This window comes from Opisthocomus hoazin, unplaced genomic scaffold (assembly GCF_030867145.1).
Source record: "Opisthocomus hoazin isolate bOpiHoa1 unplaced genomic scaffold, bOpiHoa1.hap1 HAP1_SCAFFOLD_131, whole genome shotgun sequence".
Lineage (NCBI taxonomy): Eukaryota > Metazoa > Chordata > Aves > Opisthocomiformes > Opisthocomidae > Opisthocomus > Opisthocomus hoazin.
Genome location: NW_027448928.1, coordinates 1 through 13,877, shown reverse-complemented (window position 1 = coordinate 13,877; position 13,877 = coordinate 1). Strand labels below are relative to the sequence as shown.

General features: G+C 59.9%; 2 long non-coding RNA genes across 2 annotated transcripts; both read right to left on the bottom strand.

Annotated features, from left to right (window-relative positions):
* Positions 1 to 1,869: 1,869 nt before the first annotated feature.
* Positions 1,870 to 3,691, bottom strand: LOC142359805 (uncharacterized). The gene is made up of 2 exons (XR_012762640.1): positions 3,255 to 3,691; positions 1,870 to 2,582 (listed from the first exon to the last, which is right to left on the bottom strand). It is a non-coding gene; the product is annotated as an uncharacterized LOC142359805 (long non-coding RNA).
* Positions 3,692 to 8,869: 5,178 nt separating this feature from the next.
* LOC142359810 (uncharacterized) lies at positions 8,870 to 10,691 on the bottom strand. The gene is made up of 2 exons (XR_012762645.1): positions 10,255 to 10,691; positions 8,870 to 9,582 (listed from the first exon to the last, which is right to left on the bottom strand). It is a non-coding gene; the product is annotated as an uncharacterized LOC142359810 (long non-coding RNA).
* Positions 10,692 to 13,877: the final 3,186 nt, after the last annotated feature.

Below are 13,877 nucleotides of genomic sequence, written 5' to 3'. Positions count from 1 at the left end.
GGGCAGCTACCACGCAACCCCGCACCCGCCGGAAGGGAGCCCGCGCCTCACCGCTGGCCTCTCTGCTCCCCTGCACCCGCCACCAGAGTGCCGCCATGCTGCTCCGCCGCACCGCGCATGCGCCACGCGCCGACGGCGCGCCGGAGGGGCCAGACCCTGCGCCGAACGCCGGGCTGCAGTATTGCATTGCGGCCAGGGGGCGGCGACAGCGCGTACGGCGCGGCGGCGCTCCGCGGCTCCGGCTCCGGGCAGTCCGCGCCGCCGGCACGGGGCGGCACCCCGGTACGGCTCCGGGCAGCGCCCTGCCGCGCGCCTCCCGCTCCGGGCAGCCCCCGACTGGCGGCTCCGACACGGCGCCGCACCCCCGCCGCTCCTTTTCCCCGACACGGACCCCGCCCTGCCGGGGGCTTTTCTCCGGGACCCGCCGATCCATCCATCCACCCCCCCCAACCCCGCGCTCACCTTCTCCCTCGCTGCAGCCGCAGCCCGGCTAAAGCTCCACTCCTCCCTCGGCTCGCACCGGCCCCTCCACGGCCACCCGGGGCACGGCAGCACCGGGCCCTCCACCGGCAGAGGGAGGGGCCGTCGCCATCAGCCCCGCTGCCCGCACCTGGGGCTCCCCCGGCCCCGGCCCACGGCTGGAGCCCACGATGCCGTCCTTGGGCAAACACAAAGACTCTCTGAAGCCGTTGTAGCATTTCAGCAAGCGGGCAGGCATTTTTTATTGCAGCGCCGGACACACAGGGCACGGCTCCTCCCAGCGCGCACAGCACCTCCGCCACTCGAGCGGCAGTACCGCACTTTCGTCACCCGGTGGCAGCAGCGAGCTCTTGGGCACGGCGCCACCGCGCATGAACGCCACCAGAGCCGCAGTACCCAACTTTGGTCACCGGGTGGCAGCAGCGAGCTCGGACGGACGCCGACACCGCGCATTGGCGCCACCCGAGCAGCAGTACCGCACTTTGCTCACCGGGTGGCAGCAGCGAGCCCTGCGGCACGCGCTCTCCAGGCGCGGCCGCACCGCTTTCTGGGCACCGGGCGCAGCGGGAAGGCTGCAGAAAAACACACGGAACCGGCCACAGAACTACCCTTCGTCCCGCGCAGCGGAGGCTGTGGCGGGACCAAGGGCAATGCCTCCCCGCACATGCCCGAGAGCACTGCGGCTGCCCGGCAGCCGAGTCCCTGAAAACGACACCTCCCGGCATGCCCTGGCCAGCACGGCTCGGCCGCCCGGCAGCCGGAAGACTACACCTCCCGGCATGCCCCGGGGAGCAGCGCGGCCAACGGCGAGCCCCGCGCCCCAGCACTACAGCTCCCAGCACGCCGCGGGAGCTGCGGGCCTCGGCTTGCGGGGACACCGTGCCCGAAACGGCGCCGGACCCCCGCCGCTCCTTGCCTCCCACACGGACCCCACTCGGCAGGTACCCCCGCCCGCCTCGGGGCTTTCCCCGGGACCCGCCGCTCCATCGACCGCCCCGCCCGCCCCGCGCTCACCTTCTCCCTCGCTGCAGCCGCAGCCCGCCCACGGCTCTGCTCCTCCCTCTGTAACCAGGGTGAAAGAATCAGTTGACCGTAAACATGAACAGTGCTGCTATGTTCCTGGCACAGCCCTACCCACCTGGACATTAGGTCTGGGAACAGAGGGCCTAGTCTCTAGGTAACCATTAACGTTAACCATAGTGGGTAATTGTGTTTTTGTCAAGAGTGTGGTTCTGTGAAACGGACTGAAGAAACTGACCAGGTTTGCCAAGATTGCGAGCCCAGCAGGTAAAAGGTGATTCTGGCAGGGGGAGATCGCGACCACCGATTCACTGACCCCCTACTCAAGTAATATCACCTACTCAAAAAGAAAAAATAGAAGAGGGTAACTGAGTCTGCGCAACCATTTACGTAAGAAGCGAGGAAAGTTTACACCAATCGCCAAAGAGAGTAATACTGAATATGCATGAATAAAATATGTGTATTTTTGATCTGTATAAACTGCACGGAAAAGGTATGAGGTATGCACGTTTGGTGGAATTATCCCCCGTGCATCCAGCGCTGCAATAAAGAATGCCTGCCTTTTAACACTACGTTGGTGTTACGAGGTTTTGTTCCCGGATTTTTGGTGACACCTTGGCTCTCACTGGCCCCTCCACAGCCACCCGGGGCACGGCAGCACCGGGCCCTCCACCGGCAGAGGGAGGGGCCATCACCATCAGCCCCGCTGCCTGCACCTGGGGCTCCCCCGGCCCACAGCTGGAGCACAGCAGGAACAGGGGGACGTTGCCCCAGCCCCACACCCTGTCCCCTCCTCCCCTGCGCTCTGGCACAGCCCCTCGTCCCGTGCAAACCAAGCACAAACGCAGCCGGGAGGGCAAAAGGGACCGCAGGTGTTTGTTGTCATGCACCCAGCCAGTCCCGGGAGCCGCTCTTGCTCCAGGGCTCGGGGCCCCCGACGCTCCCTCTGCCCCTCCGACACCTCGGCACTCCTTCCTGCAGCTGCGCCCGTTGCTCCAGCGGGGAACACTCGGTCAGTCGGCTCCCAGAGCGATGCGCTGCTCGGCAGAGGGTGCCAAAAATGAGGAGCAGGGTGCAGGCCACTACAAGAGAGGAGAAAAGTGACAGATGGCTGGACAGCGGCGGTGCAACGAGAAAGCACGAAGCAGGGAAAGGGACAGCGAGAGAAGGATGGGGACAGGGAGTCCCACAGAGATGAAGAAAGAAGTAGCATGGAGACAGGAAGAGCAGCAGCAGAAAGAAGAAGGAGCAGGACAGAGACCGAAAATGAAGAATGGGGAGCAGGAAGGAGAAGCAAAAAAAAAAAACCCCGCAGCACGACAGTGCAAAAAAGAATAGTGGCAGGGACCTGGACAAAGAGAGATGAGGAAATAGAATAGAACAGACACGGAGAAAGCAGTAGATCTGTGACGTGCTACGGAGCCGAGAAGGAAGGCCTCGAATCAAGGGACAGGGAGCCAGACAGAAAGCACCAAAGACAGCAAAAGTACTGACAGGCTACAGAGTAGAAGGAAAGCAGAACTAGTAACCGGGAGCTGAACAGAAAGAGGGGAAGAAGGAAAAAAATGCCACGGGCTGCAGGGCAGAAAGAGGGAGGACCTAAAAGATGGGGACAAGTCAGAGACAGATGGAGAAAGAAGGTACACAAGAGCAGAAAAAAAAACTAATCGTAGCAGCGTGGGAAAGAGAGGAAGCCAGGGGAGGGCCCAGGATGCAGAAGAGGGGTGACAGGGCCCCGAGGGCCCAGGACTCACCGCAGCTCTCACTCTCGGTGCTGCCGGGAGACTTTGACACTTCAGATGCTTCTCTCTCCTTCTCTCTTCCCTTCTTCTTCCGTAACTCCAATCGTTTGGCTCTCCTCCACCTGAGACAAAATGCACGTGCGTGTCTTAGAGCTCATACGAGACGCGGCTTCCTAGACAAGAAGCCTCACTGCACACTATATGCAGGAACAGGACAGAGAAAATGAGACAATATGATGAGTGGGAAGCAGAACACACAGATCGAGAGAGAACGGGAATCAGAGGAATAAACAAGGCAGGAAAGAGAGACAAAGACAGGGAAGAAGCCAGAAGAAGAGGGCCTTTCTGGCCTCTATTTACACCCCCCAGCCTCCCATCCCTTTCCAGCCTCCTGTTTTTCTGGCCACTACTCTCGCCCCTGGTCTCCCACCCCTTTCTGGCCTCCTTTTTTTTTTCCTGGCCTCTACTCTCGCCCTCGGCCTCCCCCCCCTCTACAGCCTCCCGCCCTTTTCCGGCCTCCTTTTTTTTTCTGGCCTCTACTCTCGTCCCCGGCCTCCCACCCCTCTGCAGCCTCCCACCCCTTTCCGGCCTCCTTTTTTTTCTGGCCTCTACTCTTGCCCCTGGCCTCCCACCCCTCTGCAGCCTCCCACCCCTTTCCAGCCTCCTATTTTTCTGACCTCTACTCCCCCCTCCTCGGCAGCCTCCTACCTCCCATTTTGCTTGGCCTCTACTTAATTCAGCTTCCCACCCCCTCTGCAACCTCCTACCTCTTTCCAGCCTCCACTCCCCCCCCCCAGCTTCCCACCCTTTTTCAGCCTCCCACCCCCGTCCCACGGAGTGCAGGACACACTGACAGAGAGAGAAGAAGGACAGGGAACAGGAAAAAAGGTACTAAGAAACAAAGAAAGAGTCAGACGAAGAAGGGGGTGGTTAGGGTTGGAAGCCCAACACAAACCAGCAAGGGGCTAGAGGACAGAGGGAGAGAAGAACGGGCCGGGAAGCAGGACAGAGAAGGAGAGAAAGGCAAAAAGGGAGAGCCGGCTGGACAGGGAGGTACAGCAAGATATGACCAGACAGGCAGCAGGACAGAGAAAGAGAGACAGATAAACCGGGGACAGGAAGCAAGACAGAGGGACAGCGAGAAGAAACAAGGGCCAGGGAGCAGGACAGCGGTAGAAAAAGAGGTACTGGACCAGTAGAAAAGAAAGAGAAAGAAGAAAGGCCAGAAGAAGGATGGGGAATAATAGAGAAGCGAAAGAGAAGGACAAGGAGCAGGACAGATTGTCAGAGAAAGACAGGGACAGGGAGAGGGACAAGGTGACACTGAGAGAGCAAAAGGGGACAGGGAGGCAGGATAAAGTGAAAGACAGGCAAAAATAAGAGATGGGGGAGCAGGACAGAGACGGAGGGGGAAAAGCCTCAGCTGGGCAGCAGAGAAGAAGGGAAAAAACAGCACCGGGCTGAGAGACATTGAGGGAGGAATTAAAAAACAGACACAGGGAGCAGGACAGAATGACAGAGAGAGAAAAGGGACAGAGAGCAGGACAGCATTGGGGGGGGGGGGGGGGGAACAACTGTGACGGGCAGTGGGAGAGAGATATGGAGAAAGAAAAAAATACCAAGGAAGAGAGAAAGGAAAGAAGGGACAGCTAGCTGCACAGGGGGATAGAGAAAGAAAGGCTGGGAGAGCGAATGGCGCAGAGAGAGAAAGGCAGAAAAAACAGCAAGAGGAAAAAGGAAAGGGACAGGGAGCTGAACAGAGATGGAGAAAAAACGCAGCAGGTACACAGGAAAAGAGACAGAAAGAGCAGGGCACAGAAAGATAGATCAGGAGAGCGGCAGGATGGAGACGCAGAACAAAACCTGGGACTGTCAACCTGGGTGGGCGGGGAGCAGGTCAGAGAGCTGGAGAAAGGAAAAACTGCTGTGGAGCAGCAGAGGGGGACGGAGAAAGAAAGAGAGGGAAGGGGAGCAGGGCAGAGAAACGGAGAGAGAAAATAAGCGATGGGGAGCAGGGCAGAGCACTAGGAAGAGGAAAATAAGACAAGGGAGAAGACTAAGGAGCTCAGAGAGAAAGAAGGGTCGAAAGAAAACGCCAGAGAGGTAGAGAAATCAAGAAAAACAGGGACGAGGAGCCTTGCAGAGACCGGAGCACAAAAATGTAGGGCCAGCAAGTGCGAAAGAGGGAGAGAGAGATGGGGGCAGGGAGAAGACATGAAGAAGAAAGGAGAGACAAAGGTGGCAACGGAGTGCAGGACACACAGAGAGAGAAAAAGGACAGTGAACAGGAAAAAAGGGACTGAGAAACAAAGAAAGGGTCAGATCTATACAAAGAGACCAAGAAGGGGGCGGGGGGGGGGGGGTGGTGCAGGGAAACCCCAAAGCAAACCAGCAAGGGGCTGGAGAACAGAGAGGGAGAGAAAGAGAAGAAAGGGCCATGAAGCAGGACAGAGAAGGAGAGAAAGGCAAAAAGGGAGAGCCGGCTGAACAGGGACAAGGTCCTGTGCAGCCTGCTGTAGGCGACCCTGCTTCGGCAGGGGGGTTTGACTAGATGATCCCCAGAGGTCCCTTCCAACCCCTACCATTCTGTGATTCTGTGGGACGTATAGCAAGAAATGACCGGACAGGCAGCACGACAGAGAAATACAGACAGGGAGCCGGCTAGAGAAATTCTGGAGGGAGAAAAACAGGGACAGGGAGCAGGACACAAACACAGACAGAAGACGGGAAGTACAGGGAAAGGAAAACAAAAGCCAGGGGAAAAAAAAAAAAAAAAATCACAGCAGCATGGCAGAGAGAAGGATCCAGGGGACAGCTCGGGACACAGAAGAGGGGCGACAGGGCCCCGAGGGCCCGGCACTCACCGCAGCTCTCGCTCTCAGCACTGCCGAGAGACTCTGCCGCTTCAGATGCTTCTCTCTCCTGCTCTCCTCCCTTCCTCTTCCGTAACTCTGGTCGCTTGGCTGTCCTCCACCTAAGAGAAAACGCGCATGTCTTGCACCTCTTAGGAGACGAGGCTCCCTAGGCACGTAGCCTCGCTCACTCGCTCGCGCGCTCCACAACCGTACAGCGCTGCTGGTGACACATACAGACCCTGCGGGGCACGCTGGCAGCCTGGCCTGCTGCGGGCTACCAAGAGGGAGCCTTCCTCACCTGCAGAGAGAGGCAGGCTTTCTCCTGCTTGCGGCACCAGGCAGCTGCCAGCCAGGTGGCCTTCCATTTCTTCTTCTTCTTCTTCAGCCTCCTCCGGACTCTCCAGCTTCAGCCACGCCACCTCCTGGCCGCAGCCACTCAGTGCTCCGCCTCTCCCTTTTCACCCCCATGCCGACAGGACAGCGAGGCCCGGCACACACAGCCCACACAAGCCCGGAGCGGGCGCAGACAACGGCATCCCCAGGGCACGAACGGACAAACGCGTCCTCAGCGCGGCCCCTGCCACACAGAAAGAAGCAGCGGCGACCGCGTTAAGGGAGACTGAGGCACACTCGAAGGCCAGCGTGCCGCGCGCACCACGGGCCCTGGGGGAGGCTGGGGGCTCCGGGACAGGCTTCAGGAGACGTGCTGGAGCTGGCGGCGGCTGCGCGGGGCGAGCGAGGCCGGGGGAGCTCTGCCGAGTTGCGGGGGTGCCCGCCTCCTTCCCCTCTTCCCTTCCGTCACCTCCCGCCTCTGGCCCCGGGGCTGCCCGCACTCGGCTCGCCTCCAGCGCACCAGCAGCCTGCCGCAGCGGGCGGCTCCAAGCTGCCCGTCCCACCACCCGCGGGCAGCTACCACGCAACCCCGCACCCGCCGGAAGGGAGCCCGCGCCTCACCGCTGGCCTCTCTGCTCCCCTGCACCCGCCACCAGAGTGCCGCCATGCTGCTCCGCCGCACCGCGCATGCGCCACGCGCCGACGGCGCGCCGGAGGGGCCAGACCCTGCGCCGAACGCCGGGCTGCAGTATTGCATTGCGGCCAGGGGGCGGCGACAGCGCGTACGGCGCGGCGGCGCTCCGCGGCTCCGGCTCCGGGCAGTCCGCGCCGCCGGCACGGGGCGGCACCCCGGTACGGCTCCGGGCAGCGCCCTGCCGCGCGCCTCCCGCTCCGGGCAGCCCCCGACTGGCGGCTCCGACACGGCGCCGCACCCCCGCCGCTCCTTTTCCCCGACACGGACCCCGCCCTGCCGGGGGCTTTTCTCCGGGACCCGCCGATCCATCCATCCACCCCCCCCAACCCCGCGCTCACCTTCTCCCTCGCTGCAGCCGCAGCCCGGCTAAAGCTCCACTCCTCCCTCGGCTCGCACCGGCCCCTCCACGGCCACCCGGGGCACGGCAGCACCGGGCCCTCCACCGGCAGAGGGAGGGGCCGTCGCCATCAGCCCCGCTGCCCGCACCTGGGGCTCCCCCGGCCCCGGCCCACGGCTGGAGCCCACGATGCCGTCCTTGGGCAAACACAAAGACTCTCTGAAGCCGTTGTAGCATTTCAGCAAGCGGGCAGGCATTTTTTATTGCAGCGCCGGACACACAGGGCACGGCTCCTCCCAGCGCGCACAGCACCTCCGCCACTCGAGCGGCAGTACCGCATTTTCGTCACCCGGTGGCAGCAGCGAGCTCTTGGGCACGGCGCCACCGCGCATGAACGCCACCAGAGCCGCAGTACCCAACTTTGGTCACCGGGTGGCAGCAGCGAGCTCGGACGGACGCCGACACCGCGCATTGGCGCCACCCGAGCAGCAGTACCGCACTTTGCTCACCGGGTGGCAGCAGCGAGCCCTGCGGCACGCGCTCTCCAGGCGCGGCCGCACCGCTTTCTGGGCACCGGGCGCAGCGGGAAGGCTGCAGAAAAACACACGGAACCGGCCACAGAACTACCCTTCGTCCCGCGCAGCGGAGGCTGTGGCGGGACCAAGGGCAATGCCTCCCCGCACATGCCCGAGAGCACTGCGGCTGCCCGGCAGCCGAGTCCCTGAAAACGACACCTCCCGGCATGCCCTGGCCAGCACGGCTCGGCCGCCCGGCAGCCGGAAGACTACACCTCCCGGCATGCCCCGGGGAGCAGCGCGGCCAACGGCGAGCCCCGCGCCCCAGCACTACAGCTCCCAGCACGCCGCGGGAGCTGCGGGCCTCGGCTTGCGGGGACACCGTGCCCGAAACGGCGCCGGACCCCCGCCGCTCCTTGCCTCCCACACGGACCCCACTCGGCAGGTACCCCCGCCCGCCTCGGGGCTTTCCCCGGGACCCGCCGCTCCATCGACCGCCCCGCCCGCCCCGCGCTCACCTTCTCCCTCGCTGCAGCCGCAGCCCGCCCACGGCTCTGCTCCTCCCTCTGTAACCAGGGTGAAAGAATCAGTTGACCGTAAACATGAACAGTGCTGCTATGTTCCTGGCACAGCCCTACCCACCTGGACATTAGGTCTGGGAACAGAGGGCCTAGTCTCTAGGTAACCATTAACGTTAACCATAGTGGGTAATTGTGTTTTTGTCAAGAGTGTGGTTCTGTGAAACGGACTGAAGAAACTGACCAGGTTTGCCAAGATTGCGAGCCCAGCAGGTAAAAGGTGATTCTGGCAGGGGGAGATCGCGACCACCGATTCACTGACCCCCTACTCAAGTAATATCACCTACTCAAAAAGAAAAAATAGAAGAGGGTAACTGAGTCTGCGCAACCATTTACGTAAGAAGCGAGGAAAGTTTACACCAATCGCCAAAGAGAGTAATACTGAATATGCATGAATAAAATATGTGTATTTTTGATCTGTATAAACTGCACGGAAAAGGTATGAGGTATGCACGTTTGGTGGAATTATCCCCCGTGCATCCAGCGCTGCAATAAAGAATGCCTGCCTTTTAACACTACGTTGGTGTTACGAGGTTTTGTTCCCGGATTTTTGGTGACACCTTGGCTCTCACTGGCCCCTCCACAGCCACCCGGGGCACGGCAGCACCGGGCCCTCCACCGGCAGAGGGAGGGGCCATCACCATCAGCCCCGCTGCCTGCACCTGGGGCTCCCCCGGCCCACAGCTGGAGCACAGCAGGAACAGGGGGACGTTGCCCCAGCCCCACACCCTGTCCCCTCCTCCCCTGCGCTCTGGCACAGCCCCTCGTCCCGTGCAAACCAAGCACAAACGCAGCCGGGAGGGCAAAAGGGACCGCAGGTGTTTGTTGTCATGCACCCAGCCAGTCCCGGGAGCCGCTCTTGCTCCAGGGCTCGGGGCCCCCGACGCTCCCTCTGCCCCTCCGACACCTCGGCACTCCTTCCTGCAGCTGCGCCCGTTGCTCCAGCGGGGAACACTCGGTCAGTCGGCTCCCAGAGCGATGCGCTGCTCGGCAGAGGGTGCCAAAAATGAGGAGCAGGGTGCAGGCCACTACAAGAGAGGAGAAAAGTGACAGATGGCTGGACAGCGGCGGTGCAACGAGAAAGCACGAAGCAGGGAAAGGGACAGCGAGAGAAGGATGGGGACAGGGAGTCCCACAGAGATGAAGAAAGAAGTAGCATGGAGACAGGAAGAGCAGCAGCAGAAAGAAGAAGGAGCAGGACAGAGACCGAAAATGAAGAATGGGGAGCAGGAAGGAGAAGCAAAAAAAAAAAACCCCGCAGCACGACAGTGCAAAAAAGAATAGTGGCAGGGACCTGGACAAAGAGAGATGAGGAAATAGAATAGAACAGACACGGAGAAAGCAGTAGATCTGTGACGTGCTACGGAGCCGAGAAGGAAGGCCTCGAATCAAGGGACAGGGAGCCAGACAGAAAGCACCAAAGACAGCAAAAGTACTGACAGGCTACAGAGTAGAAGGAAAGCAGAACTAGTAACCGGGAGCTGAACAGAAAGAGGGGAAGAAGGAAAAAAATGCCACGGGCTGCAGGGCAGAAAGAGGGAGGACCTAAAAGATGGGGACAAGTCAGAGACAGATGGAGAAAGAAGGTACACAAGAGCAGAAAAAAAAACTAATCGTAGCAGCGTGGGAAAGAGAGGAAGCCAGGGGAGGGCCCAGGATGCAGAAGAGGGGTGACAGGGCCCCGAGGGCCCAGGACTCACCGCAGCTCTCACTCTCGGTGCTGCCGGGAGACTTTGACACTTCAGATGCTTCTCTCTCCTTCTCTCTTCCCTTCTTCTTCCGTAACTCCAATCGTTTGGCTCTCCTCCACCTGAGACAAAATGCACGTGCGTGTCTTAGAGCTCATACGAGACGCGGCTTCCTAGACAAGAAGCCTCACTGCACACTATATGCAGGAACAGGACAGAGAAAATGAGACAATATGATGAGTGGGAAGCAGAACACACAGATCGAGAGAGAACGGGAATCAGAGGAATAAACAAGGCAGGAAAGAGAGACAAAGACAGGGAAGAAGCCAGAAGAAGAGGGCCTTTCTGGCCTCTATTTACACCCCCCAGCCTCCCATCCCTTTCCAGCCTCCTGTTTTTCTGGCCACTACTCTCGCCCCTGGTCTCCCACCCCTTTCTGGCCTCCTTTTTTTTTTCCTGGCCTCTACTCTCGCCCTCGGCCTCCCCCCCCTCTACAGCCTCCCGCCCTTTTCCGGCCTCCTTTTTTTTTCTGGCCTCTACTCTCGTCCCCGGCCTCCCACCCCTCTGCAGCCTCCCACCCCTTTCCGGCCTCCTTTTTTTTCTGGCCTCTACTCTTGCCCCTGGCCTCCCACCCCTCTGCAGCCTCCCACCCCTTTCCAGCCTCCTATTTTTCTGACCTCTACTCCCCCCTCCTCGGCAGCCTCCTACCTCCCATTTTGCTTGGCCTCTACTTAATTCAGCTTCCCACCCCCTCTGCAACCTCCTACCTCTTTCCAGCCTCCACTCCCCCCCCCCAGCTTCCCACCCTTTTTCAGCCTCCCACCCCCGTCCCACGGAGTGCAGGACACACTGACAGAGAGAGAAGAAGGACAGGGAACAGGAAAAAAGGTACTAAGAAACAAAGAAAGAGTCAGACGAAGAAGGGGGTGGTTAGGGTTGGAAGCCCAACACAAACCAGCAAGGGGCTAGAGGACAGAGGGAGAGAAGAACGGGCCGGGAAGCAGGACAGAGAAGGAGAGAAAGGCAAAAAGGGAGAGCCGGCTGGACAGGGAGGTACAGCAAGATATGACCAGACAGGCAGCAGGACAGAGAAAGAGAGACAGATAAACCGGGGACAGGAAGCAAGACAGAGGGACAGCGAGAAGAAACAAGGGCCAGGGAGCAGGACAGCGGTAGAAAAAGAGGTACTGGACCAGTAGAAAAGAAAGAGAAAGAAGAAAGGCCAGAAGAAGGATGGGGAATAATAGAGAAGCGAAAGAGAAGGACAAGGAGCAGGACAGATTGTCAGAGAAAGACAGGGACAGGGAGAGGGACAAGGTGACACTGAGAGAGCAAAAGGGGACAGGGAGGCAGGATAAAGTGAAAGACAGGCAAAAATAAGAGATGGGGGAGCAGGACAGAGACGGAGGGGGAAAAGCCTCAGCTGGGCAGCAGAGAAGAAGGGAAAAAACAGCACCGGGCTGAGAGACATTGAGGGAGGAATTAAAAAACAGACACAGGGAGCAGGACAGAATGACAGAGAGAGAAAAGGGACAGAGAGCAGGACAGCATTGGGGGGGGGGGGGGGAACAACTGTGACGGGCAGTGGGAGAGAGATATGGAGAAAGAAAAAAATACCAAGGAAGAGAGAAAGGAAAGAAGGGACAGCTAGCTGCACAGGGGGATAGAGAAAGAAAGGCTGGGAGAGCGAATGGCGCAGAGAGAGAAAGGCAGAAAAAACAGCAAGAGGAAAAAGGAAAGGGACAGGGAGCTGAACAGAGATGGAGAAAAAACGCAGCAGGTACACAGGAAAAGAGACAGAAAGAGCAGGGCACAGAAAGATAGATCAGGAGAGCGGCAGGATGGAGACGCAGAACAAAACCTGGGACTGTCAACCTGGGTGGGCGGGGAGCAGGTCAGAGAGCTGGAGAAAGGAAAAACTGCTGTGGAGCAGCAGAGGGGGACGGAGAAAGAAAGAGAGGGAAGGGGAGCAGGGCAGAGAAACGGAGAGAGAAAATAAGCGATGGGGAGCAGGGCAGAGCACTAGGAAGAGGAAAATAAGACAAGGGAGAAGACTAAGGAGCTCAGAGAGAAAGAAGGGTCGAAAGAAAACGCCAGAGAGGTAGAGAAATCAAGAAAAACAGGGACGAGGAGCCTTGCAGAGACCGGAGCACAAAAATGTAGGGCCAGCAAGTGCGAAAGAGGGAGAGAGAGATGGGGGCAGGGAGAAGACATGAAGAAGAAAGGAGAGACAAAGGTGGCAACGGAGTGCAGGACACACAGAGAGAGAAAAAGGACAGTGAACAGGAAAAAAGGGACTGAGAAACAAAGAAAGGGTCAGATCTATACAAAGAGACCAAGAAGGGGGCGGGGGGGGGGGGGGTGGTGCAGGGAAACCCCAAAGCAAACCAGCAAGGGGCTGGAGAACAGAGAGGGAGAGAAAGAGAAGAAAGGGCCATGAAGCAGGACAGAGAAGGAGAGAAAGGCAAAAAGGGAGAGCCGGCTGAACAGGGACAAGGTCCTGTGCAGCCTGCTGTAGGCGACCCTGCTTCGGCAGGGGGGTTTGACTAGATGATCCCCAGAGGTCCCTTCCAACCCCTACCATTCTGTGATTCTGTGGGACGTATAGCAAGAAATGACCGGACAGGCAGCACGACAGAGAAATACAGACAGGGAGCCGGCTAGAGAAATTCTGGAGGGAGAAAAACAGGGACAGGGAGCAGGACACAAACACAGACAGAAGACGGGAAGTACAGGGAAAGGAAAACAAAAGCCAGGGGAAAAAAAAAAAAAAAAATCACAGCAGCATGGCAGAGAGAAGGATCCAGGGGACAGCTCGGGACACAGAAGAGGGGCAACAGGGCCCCGAGGGCCCGGCACTCACCGCAGCTCTCGCTCTCAGCACTGCCGAGAGACTCTGCCGCTTCAGATGCTTCTCTCTCCTGCTCTCCTCCCTTCCTCTTCCGTAACTCTGGTCGCTTGGCTGTCCTCCACCTAAGAGAAAACGCGCATGTCTTGCACCTCTTAGGAGACGAGGCTCCCTAGGCACGTAGCCTCGCTCACTCGCTCGCGCGCTCCACAACCGTACAGCGCTGCTGGTGACACATACAGACCCTGCGGGGCACGCTGGCAGCCTGGCCTGCTGCGGGCTACCAAGAGGGAGCCTTCCTCACCTGCAGAGAGAGGCAGGCTTTCTCCTGCTTGCGGCACCAGGCAGCTGCCAGCCAGGTGGCCTTCCATTTCTTCTTCTTCTTCTTCAGCCTCCTCCGGACTCTCCAGCTTCAGCCACGCCACCTCCTGGCCGCAGCCACTCAGTGCTCCGCCTCTCCCTTTTCACCCCCATGCCGACAGGACAGCGAGGCCCGGCACACACAGCCCACACAAGCCCGGAGCGGGCGCAGACAACGGCATCCCCAGGGCACGAACGGACAAACGCGTCCTCAGCGCGGCCCCTGCCACACAGAAAGAAGCAGCGGCGACCGCGTTAAGGGAGACTGAGGCACACTCGAAGGCCAGCGTGCCGCGCGCACCACGGGCCCTGGGGGAGGCTGGGGGCTCCGGGACAGGCTTCAGGAGACGTGCTGGAGCTGGCGGCGGCTGCGCGGGGCGAGCGAGGCCGGGGGAGCTCTGCCGAGTTGCGGGGGTGCCCGCCTCCT